The sequence below is a fragment of the Vulpes vulpes genome, chromosome 15 (assembly GCF_048418805.1).
Source record: "Vulpes vulpes isolate BD-2025 chromosome 15, VulVul3, whole genome shotgun sequence".
NCBI lineage: Eukaryota > Metazoa > Chordata > Mammalia > Carnivora > Canidae > Vulpes > Vulpes vulpes.
The window spans coordinates 37844420-37854434 of NC_132794.1; the positions used below are offsets into that span (position 1 = coordinate 37844420).

At 32.7% G+C, this 10015-nt stretch overlaps 1 pseudogene; it reads left to right on the top strand.

Moving 5' to 3' along the window:
• The first annotated feature begins 879 nt into the window (after positions 1–879).
• On the top strand, positions 880–978 carry LOC112910201 (U6 spliceosomal RNA; annotated as a pseudogene).
• The last annotated feature ends 9037 nt before the right edge of the window (positions 979–10015 follow it).

The following is a 10015-nucleotide window of genomic DNA, read 5'->3' on the forward strand; positions in this document are numbered from 1 at the left end:
TGCAGATTATGGTCCATATGGAAATATGAAAATTAATCAATCTAGTATTTCTAATGGTGGTAAGTGTTCTAGAGAAAGAGCAGAGCAGAGGACTAGGAAGTGCTAGAGTTAAGAACAGTTTTATAATGTTATGTAGGGTTTTCAATCAGAAAAAAATTGAAATAAGATATGGTTGAACTGGAATAAATAAGAAAATGAGCATTTATATGTATATGCAGCAGGAGAGTATTCTAGGAAGAAGGAAAAGAAAGCACCAGGCTCAAAAGGGAATTTGTCTAGCATGTTCAATAAGTAGCAGGGGATGAACTAAATGAGGGAGGAAATAGTAGGTGATGAGGTCAGAAAAGTAATAAAAAGGAAAACAGATCATGTGTGGCCATTTAGGTCATTATAAAAACCTTCACTTTTTCTATGAGATGGGTAGCAATTGGGAGGTTTTAGGCAGAGAAATCACATGATCTGCCTTATATTTAAAGAACCCTCTGAACTGTGTTGAGAATAGTCAGTAGGGGAGAAAGAGCAGAAAGATAAGATAGAAACTACTGCAATAAACCAGATAAGTAGTAATGGTGTGAACCAGGAAGTTCATGGTGAAGATGGTATAAAATGGTCAGTTTCTGAACACTTCAAAATAGGGACAATTGCATTTGCTGACAGTTGGTTATGGGATCTGATAACAAGTGTTTAGCATAATTACTTAGAAAGATCAAGTTGGCACTTACTGAAATAATAAAGAATAGAGGAGTGGAAGGTGTATAGGCAAGTTTGAGGACTGAAAAATAGAAATGCTGAATTATAACTGAAGTGTTTAATATGGCTCAGGAAGGTGTCCTAGCTACTGATAAATACCTGGAGTCATCAATGTGGAAATGGGTCTTAGTGCTCACTTCAGCAGCACATATACTAAAATTGGAACAATACAGAAAAGATTAGCGTGGCAAGGATGACACGCAAATTCATAAAGAGTTTCATATTTTTGAAACTGCCAAAAAAACCCACAAAAACAAAAACATGGAAATGGCACTAAATGAGATTACCAAGGGTATCTGTGAAGACTCAGAAGAGGAACAAGGACTAATCCCTAAGGATCTTCACATTGGCAAGATGAGATCATGGAGAAGGATATCATGAATGGTAATGGGAAGAAATAGCGAGTAAGGTAGAAGGAAACTAGGAGAATGATCTGGAAGCTAAATCAAGGGTATGTTACTGTAGACCAAGTCAGATGATAACTAAGGATTCATCATTCATAGCCAAGTCTGATAAGAGTAATCATGAGTGAAGTGGTAGGGTATAGGCTGAATGCAGTAAATTCAAGAGAAAAGAGAGGTAAGGAAATAGAGAAGCAGTACAAGGAATGAAACATTGAAGTATTTGCTAAAAGTAGAGCAGGAAAATGAGGTATTCTAACAACTTGAAGGGGATATAGGGCCAGTAACTTTGTATTTTTATTTTTTAAAGGCATGAAGGATTATAGAACATTAGTATGCTACTGGAAATAATTCAGTAGAGATGGATAACGATGTACCAGTAAGAGAATTGCTAAAGTTATGTCCTCTTGTGGATGAGAAAGAATTGAATGCAATGCGTATGAAGATAATTGATCTTAGAACATAATTTACCCAACAGAAGGGAAGGAACATGGGACAGACAGATTAGTTGCAGCTGCTGGAAATTCCTTCCTGATTGCTTTTTCTTCCAAATAGGAAACAAGAGTCTTAGCTGGGAGTGAGGACTGGGGAAATAAAGTTAAAGGTCCAAAGAGGTGGCAGCCTGGGTGGCTCAGCGGTTTAGCGCCGCCTTCGGCCTAGGGCATAATCCTGGACCCGGAATCAAGTCCCACGTCAGGCTCCCTGCATGGAGCCTGCTTTTCTCTCTGCCTGTGTTTCTGCCTCTCTCTCTCTCTCTGTCTCTCATGAATAAATAAATAAATAATTTTAAAAAAGGTCTAAAGAAGAAAAAATAGCTTTCTGGGATATTAACTGGATTAAGGGAAATGCATTTTGATGTCTTGGTACTACTAAAGGGCACGCTTGATGTTAGTGATTGTGAGACCAGTCACCATGGTTGGCTATTTTTTCTCTAGCCATGTTCATCTAAATGGGTACAAGTGTAGAACCAACAGGTATATTTAACTAGACTTGAGGTTTGTTAAGTAAGTATGATAAATAATGAGAAAAGCAGGAAGTTAAAGGCTGGTGATCAGTTTTTCAGGTATAAAAGTTATTCATTTAGTGATTATTCTGTATTATTATTCTTCAAGTAATAGTGGTTAAAATGCAACAATGCAAAGGTGTGTAAGATAGACTAAACAAATTCATATTAAAACCCATTCCAATTCCATGCCCCAGAGGTAGCCACTATAAATAGTTTCATGTCTATTCTTCTAGACATTTTCTATGAATACATAAACAATTTTTTTAAAATCAAATATTGTTTCACACTATTTATAGGGTCCTGGTACTTACTTTTTTCACTGAACAGTATATCACAGGAACACTTCCATGCTAGTACTCAGAGATTTATGCTATGTCATTCCACAACTATGTTATGCTATTGTATTTCTCAGCCATATTTTTTTAAATAATTATTTTTTTATTTAAGTTGTTTCCAATTTTTGGTATTATGGATAATATAAAAATGAACATCCTTACTCACAGTTTATTAGTCTTTGAATTATTCCTCTATTGTAGATTATTAGAGAAAGGGTTGCTTTAGTCCCAAGATAGGCACTATTTCAGTTTCTACTAATGATAGCTACAAAGAACATAGCAATTTATTTCTCTTCCAAGTTCTCATCAACACTCCATATGAAAAACAGTAACTTGTTTAAGTATATATTAGGTTATAAAGAGTTTGAGTATCACTTTTCATTTTAAATTTAAAAAAAAAATGGTACTGATGAGATTGAAGTTTTAATATTTGACCATTGTTTCAAGTTCTTATTTCTATGTCATTTGAAAAATAGAATTCCCACACAAATCTTGGATTATCACTCTGTATTTTTTGTTTTTTGTTTTTTGCATCATTGGAAAACAATCCCTGAACACTTGTTTTCTGTTCAACATGTTATGTATTTTAAACTTTGTTTTTAAAGATTTTATTTATTTATTCATGATAGACACACCCAAAGAGAGAGAAAGGCAGAGACACACGCAGAGGGAGAAGCAGACTCCAAGAAGGGTGCCTGACGCGGGAGTCCATCCTGCAACTCCAGGTCCACGCCCTGGGCGGAAGGCAGGCGCTTAAAATACTGAGCCGCCCAGGCTGCCCCATGTCACGTACTTTAGAGTCCTCTTTCTGTCTTCCTCCTCCACTAGTCTTTAAGCACTATGACAGGAAGAATTCGCGTTTATTTGGTCTACTCTCAAACTCCAGTAGCTACTCAATAAATAATTGTCAAATGAATAAGGAATGAATAGGAATATGTATTGTCACTTACATCATTGTACTTTTAACCCAAATATAAGTATTTGTGAAATACGTGTATCTTAGAATTTGATATATATGGAATCGTACTGTGTGTTCTTTTAAAAATTGATTTTTGACTCAACATTTCATTTTTGACACTTAGTCATATAAATTATTTTTGATCTAGTTCGTTTATATGAATTTTTCATATTGTCCATTCTCATTAGAATTATTTATACATTCTCTAGGGGATAGTTCTTACTTTTTCACCACAAATGCAATCAATATAAATAAGAGAAATTGCCAAGCCAGAGTATGCATGTGTGTATTTCAAATATACAAGTATTGCTAAATTCCTTAATATGATTGTATCAATTTATATGATTGTATCAATTTAAACCCTTCCAGAATTTCTTTTCTATCCCTTTACTAACTCTTCTTATTCAAATTGTGCCAGACTCATACAGTAAAATTGTACATAATTATTACTATTTTATTAAACATTTGCCTAGTTAACAATAAGATTGGGAATCTTTCAAATCTCTATTAACCATTTGGATACCCTTATTTTTATAGGGAACTGTTTATATCTTTTGTCCTGCTCCCATCCCCAATATTTTGTGTTTCCTTATTGATTATAAATACATTACATATAATAAATATGCATATGTATTCTGAATACTAATCCACTATCTATAAATTAAATAAATAAATAAATTAGTTTTTACTGGTGATGTATCACTTTTGGTGCAAAATTATCATTCTTTTCCTTTACAGTTTTATGGCTTTTTTTTAAAGCTCTCTTTCTTTATACCAGGTGATAAAGTTATTGTTTTGTATTTGTCTAAAATTTTTCTGTGGCCATAGTACACATTTAGCTTTTTTTTTTTAAGATTTATTTATTTATGTTACAGGAAGTGTGAGTGGGGGTGGGGTGGGTGGGCAGAGAGAGAGAATCCTCAAGCAGACACTCCTTGCTGAGTGCGAGACTCAATTCTAGGACCCTGAGATTATGACCTGGAGCTGAAATCAAAAGCCAGTTGCTTAACAAACAGAGCCACCCAGATGCCCTAACACATTTAGTTTTGATAAAAATAAATCTTCCCTAATTTCTTGCAAACAGAATTGAAGTAGGGATATAACCTCATCTTTTTCCTAGTAGATAGTAAATTGCCTCAGAACTAGCCTGACCTGTCCATCCTTTCTTATATGATTTGTAATACTAATGAAATGATACACAAAGCACCTGCATATTAATGTGTCAGTTGCCATAGTAACAGATTACTGCAGATTTAGTGTTTAAAAGAATACAATAAATTTACTGTCTTCTCACAATTCTAGAGGTCAAAAATCCAAATCATTTTCACTGTACTCAAGTCAAGGTGATGGCAAGCTGGCTTCTTTTGAAGACTCTGATAGAAGAATGAATTCCTTGGCCTTTTTCAGCTTTTGTGTGTCTACCTATATTCCTTGGTTTCTGGCCTCTTCCTTCATCTTCAGGGCAAATCATCCAAAGAGCTCTCTCAGTCATCACACCACTTGCTCTTCTATATAGTAAACTATCCCTCTGCCTCCTTTTATAAGGACAGTTGTGATTCCATCCAGGACCCTGATCCCTAATCCAGGACATGGTTATTATATCCTATATCAAGATCCTTTTTGTCATATAAGGTAACATTTATAGGGTCCAATGATTAGAATTTAGATACTTTTGGAGACATTTATCAGCCTACCACAATTACATTAGTGTGTGTTTTTTCTCTTTAATAAAGAAATGTTGAATATTATAGTTTCCTTTCATCTATTGAGATACCTTTTTTTAATATGTTAAGTACAAAATCTTGTATTGGGCAGCCCTGGTGGCGCAGCTGTTTAGCGCCGCCTGCAGCCCAGGGCGTGGTCCTGGAGACCCCAGATCGAGTCCCACGTCAGGCTCTCTGCAGGGAACCTGCTTCTCCCTCTGCCTGTGTCTCTGCCTCTCTCTCTCTGCACCTCTATGAATGAATAAATAAAAATATTTTTTAAAAATCTTGTATTCTTCAAGTAGTTTTGACTTACTAATACCTTAAGATTTTACTTGTTTAGAACTTTTACACTTTTTTTTTTTTTTGAGTGAAATTGACTTGTGATTTTTCTCGTAGTGTCTTTATCTAGTTTTGGTATCAATGTTATAATTATTTGGATATATTTCCTTTTTCCCCCTAATATCTGAAATAATTTGAATAAGACAAAAATGTTCCAAAAAGACTCTATAATAATCTCTTATAAAACAGCTGGATCTAGATATTTTTAAAATGTATGTTGTGGGAGATGAATAATGAAAAGGGAAGAATTTTAATGATTCCATTTTCCTAATGTCATGGAACTATTGAGATGTTATCTTACTTTTTGAGTAAGTGGTGGAAATTCATATTTTGTCTAGAAAATAATTTGTTTCTCATGTTTTCAATATTATTTGTCTTACTTTTTAAAATCCTTTTTAAATTTCTTATCTATAAGCCATTTGGTTTTTGCCCATTTTATTTTTTGATCATTTTCACTAAAGACTTTCTTTGTGTAATTCACATTTCATAAGTTTTGAAACATCAGGATTTCATGGTTTAGCTCTGAATATTTTTAACTTACAATTTAACACTTATTTTCACTGATGAATAAACTTAACTATGCTTCACAAATTCCCAAAGACATACTCTTTATTATTTTATTATTGATTTTTAAAAATTATTCTGTGGTCAAATAATGTGGCATGTTTGCTAGTAATTCTTTGCAATTTGTTGAGACTTGCCTCTGATGGTTAATTTTTATTAAATGTTAATGTGCATATTTGATTTAGCAAAAAAAAATAGAGTCAGTATTCCTAAAATTACTTAAAAATACAAGTATATTATAATGCTATTATTGAAAGCATATTTTTTTCTGTCTTACATGTTACTTTTGTCCAGCATTTAATTCCATGTTATTTTTATAGTCTCAGTACTGATTGGTATAATTATTCCTATTTTATGTAGGTTTTTTTTAGGCAGTCAGTTATTGACTCATTTTTATCCAAATGTTAACAATTTATGTGACTAACTTGTCTCTCCTATCCTAGTTTATCATTCAGAGAGAGACAATCACAAGACTTAGAGTATCAGCTGTTTCCAAACAGATATGGAATTATTTCAAGATTTTAACTAGGATGGCTATTCCAGTAAATATTAGGTGAATGAAAGGCCAGGGTCCTGAAGCAGTAAATATTATTGAGTTTCCAATAGAAACCCCATTTTCAACTTCCGATTTAAGTAGTAATTTACCAGAGTATAGACTACCAGATTTATATATGCTTTCATTTAACATGTTGAAATGTTGTCTCCTTTTGATGCAGTGAGAATTCAAGTTTGAGTCTCGTTCCTTTGCAAAGAAGTCTTGTTCCTTGTTCTCCAGTAGATTTAATGCTATCTTCTATGTTTTATTATTATATAGTTTCACTATGATAAGAGAAAGAACATAGGGTATAAATAAGGAATGTTTGTATCATTGCGTTATGTTCAAATTTTGTGTCTTTTTCACACTTTTTCCTTTGAGAACTCAAGTGAATATTAGATTATTTAATTTCAGCCTGGATGCCTTTTCACAATTTAGACATATTTTCTATCTTTCTGTGTTGCATCCTAGCTAATTAGTGTGATGAACCAGTTCTCCAATTCCCTTTCCAACTATTTTTAATTTACAGTATATCACATTTGAGGTTGTTTTTTCTTTCAATTTCACTATCTATATATTTCCATTTTTAATTGTTCTATTTGGATCTGTCTCAAATCTGCCTGTTTTTCATCCTCCTAAGCATTTAAATATTCTTTTATAATTGTAATAATGTTAACTATACTTATTTTAGCTTCTATTTCAGGTTACCATAATGCTATATAGAGTACATCACTCTGTACCTAACACATTTTGTGTCTCCTATTGAATTGTTTTAAAACTGATTATGTTTTACCTTTATTGTGTGTGCGAGTTCAGTTTTTAGAAAACTTTCTAGTTGTTATTTGGTTGTTTTGTTTTCATGTTAGTGTCCGGGGCCTGAATCATGGTGCATCCCTTCAGAGTGGTTTTGCAAATGTTTCTCTTCATATCTCTTTATATTACCTGTTGTATTAGTGAGGATTCTCAAGAGGAAAAGAATCAATAAAGATGTGTATGCACACAGAATTTTATTTTAAAGTATTGGTTCATGTGATTGTGGAGGCTGGCAAGTCCAAAATATGAAGGATAGGCTGTCATTCTAGACACCTATGAAATGTTGTAATTCAAGTTCTAAGGCAATCTGTTAGCAGAATTCCTTTCTCCTTGAGGAAGGTCAATCTTTTTCTTAAAACATTCAACTGATTGGATGAGGCCCACCCACCTTATGAAGGGCAATTTGCTTTACTCAGAGTCCACTGATTTATATGTGTCAATTCCATTTAAAAAATACCTTCACAGAAACATCTGTGAAATTTGATCACATTATCTGAATACCATGGCATGGCTAAGTGAAGCATAAAATTAATAATCACATTTGCTTAGTGCAGAATTTTACATTGATTTCTTAGTGTGAAAATTTCCAGATAATGTGAATTATTACAAAGATTTATCCCCCACCTGCGAGTGGCACTGGCAGTCACAGGTCTTCAGATTCCCAACAAAAAAAGATAAAAATTCTCCCTCACCCCAGCCATTCATTGACTTGGTGCTTTTCAAGGTTGGTCACATTGCCAACTCTTCCACAAACTCATAGCCTGTTCATCTATCTTTGTGAAATTAAAGCTTATTTGCTAATTTATGTAGATGAAGAAATGCTTCCCTGGATAATGACAGCATCTGCCTATAGTCTTACCATTCTATTTTTCTGTTTCTTTCCATCTTTTTGTTCTTCCTCCTTCTCTTCTTATGAATTAAGTTATAATTGTCTAATAATTTTATCTTAAATTTCTAGATGTTTTTAGTAGGCAAGATTTTTGCCATATGACTCATATCCAGAAGTTAGAAAAGCATCTTTTATGCATATGTATATCAGTTTTATATATATATATATACACACATACATATATATACATGTTTTTCAACAAACCTCTATTAATCCTGTGCTCATTTTTTATTGAATTTTTAAAATACTACTAAGCTTAAGAGCTTTTGCCATATAAGGACATCAGCCTTTTCTTATTAGTATATACCTTTCCAATTTGTCTTTTAAAAATGTTTATATTTGGTTAGGTGTTATATAGTCTCATTTATCGACTGCTTTTTTTATGCACATTGAATGAATTCTCAGTTACAATTATAAAGAATTTCCTCAATTCCAAAATACACAAAAACCAAAATAAAATAATTATTTTTTTAAGATTTTTAAATTTACATTGAAATCGTTAAGCCTCCAGAATCTTTTTATATTTTTTTTAGATTTTATTTATTTATTCATGAGAGAGGCAGAGGGAGAAGCAGGCTCCCTGCAGAAAGCCTGACGTGGGACTCAATGCAGGGCCTCCAGGATCATGCCCCAGGCTGAACGTGGCACTAAACTGCTAAACCAGGGCTGCCGGCAGAATCTATTTTGACTTAAGGAATAAGTTTGGTATTCAAGGTTTATTTTCTTATAAATAATTAGGCAGTTATTCCTAAACTAATTTTAACTAATCTGTTTTTTCCCCACTCAACATAATCATTTTACGGATGAAGGAGCTTAGCCAGAGTATTACTTACTTAATATTATAGGTAATTAACAATTAAAATGAGACTTAAATTGAGATCTCCATATAAAATTCAGTCCTCTGACTACTTAACTCTTCTGTGATTCCTGTTAGCATAGTAAAAAAATTTTTATTATCTATAGTGCTCTTGAGATAGCATTTTTTTTTTTTTTTTTTTTTGGTCAAAAGCATTCAAGTTTCTTCTAAGTGCCAGTGTTGATGCAGAATGTTTAAGTGTGCATTTATGTGTATTTGTAAATTAATTCTCTCAATGAAAAATATCATAAAACTTGTAAGAATAACACATTTATTGAGTAGCAGCTGAGTAACAGCCATAATAACTGAGTGCAGATCATAATAAAACAAATTACATTAAAAAGATGTGAAAACATACATAGGAGAAATTCAATTGGTGTTTATTTGTTAATAACATGAACTTTATGCAGAACAGTAGCTTTTAAAAATTAGAGTTTACAGTAATGGGATGTAAAAAATCAACTAATGCTATTACCATATATACTATGAGTGCATCCTGCTTTAAATAAAGAGAAAATTTTTGCCCTGATTTTGTTTTCTTTTTCTATTAATTTGTTGTTCAAACATATGATAACACCTCTGAAAAATGAATACAGGAAACATTCAGAAATGTAGACATGAACGAGAGAAGCTGTGCTCAGTAAACAATTATTGATTTAAAGCAGTGAATTCTGAATATATGGGTGTGTACGTATGTTGTCATGTCTATTTAAATCACTCAAATCATTAAATCATTAAATCATTTGAGGTATGTATAAGTAGTTATCACACATATTTTCTATTCTTAAATTCCTTAATACTTGTTGGGAACATAATATATTGATACACAGAGATTAGCAGTATAAATATATTATGAGGGCATA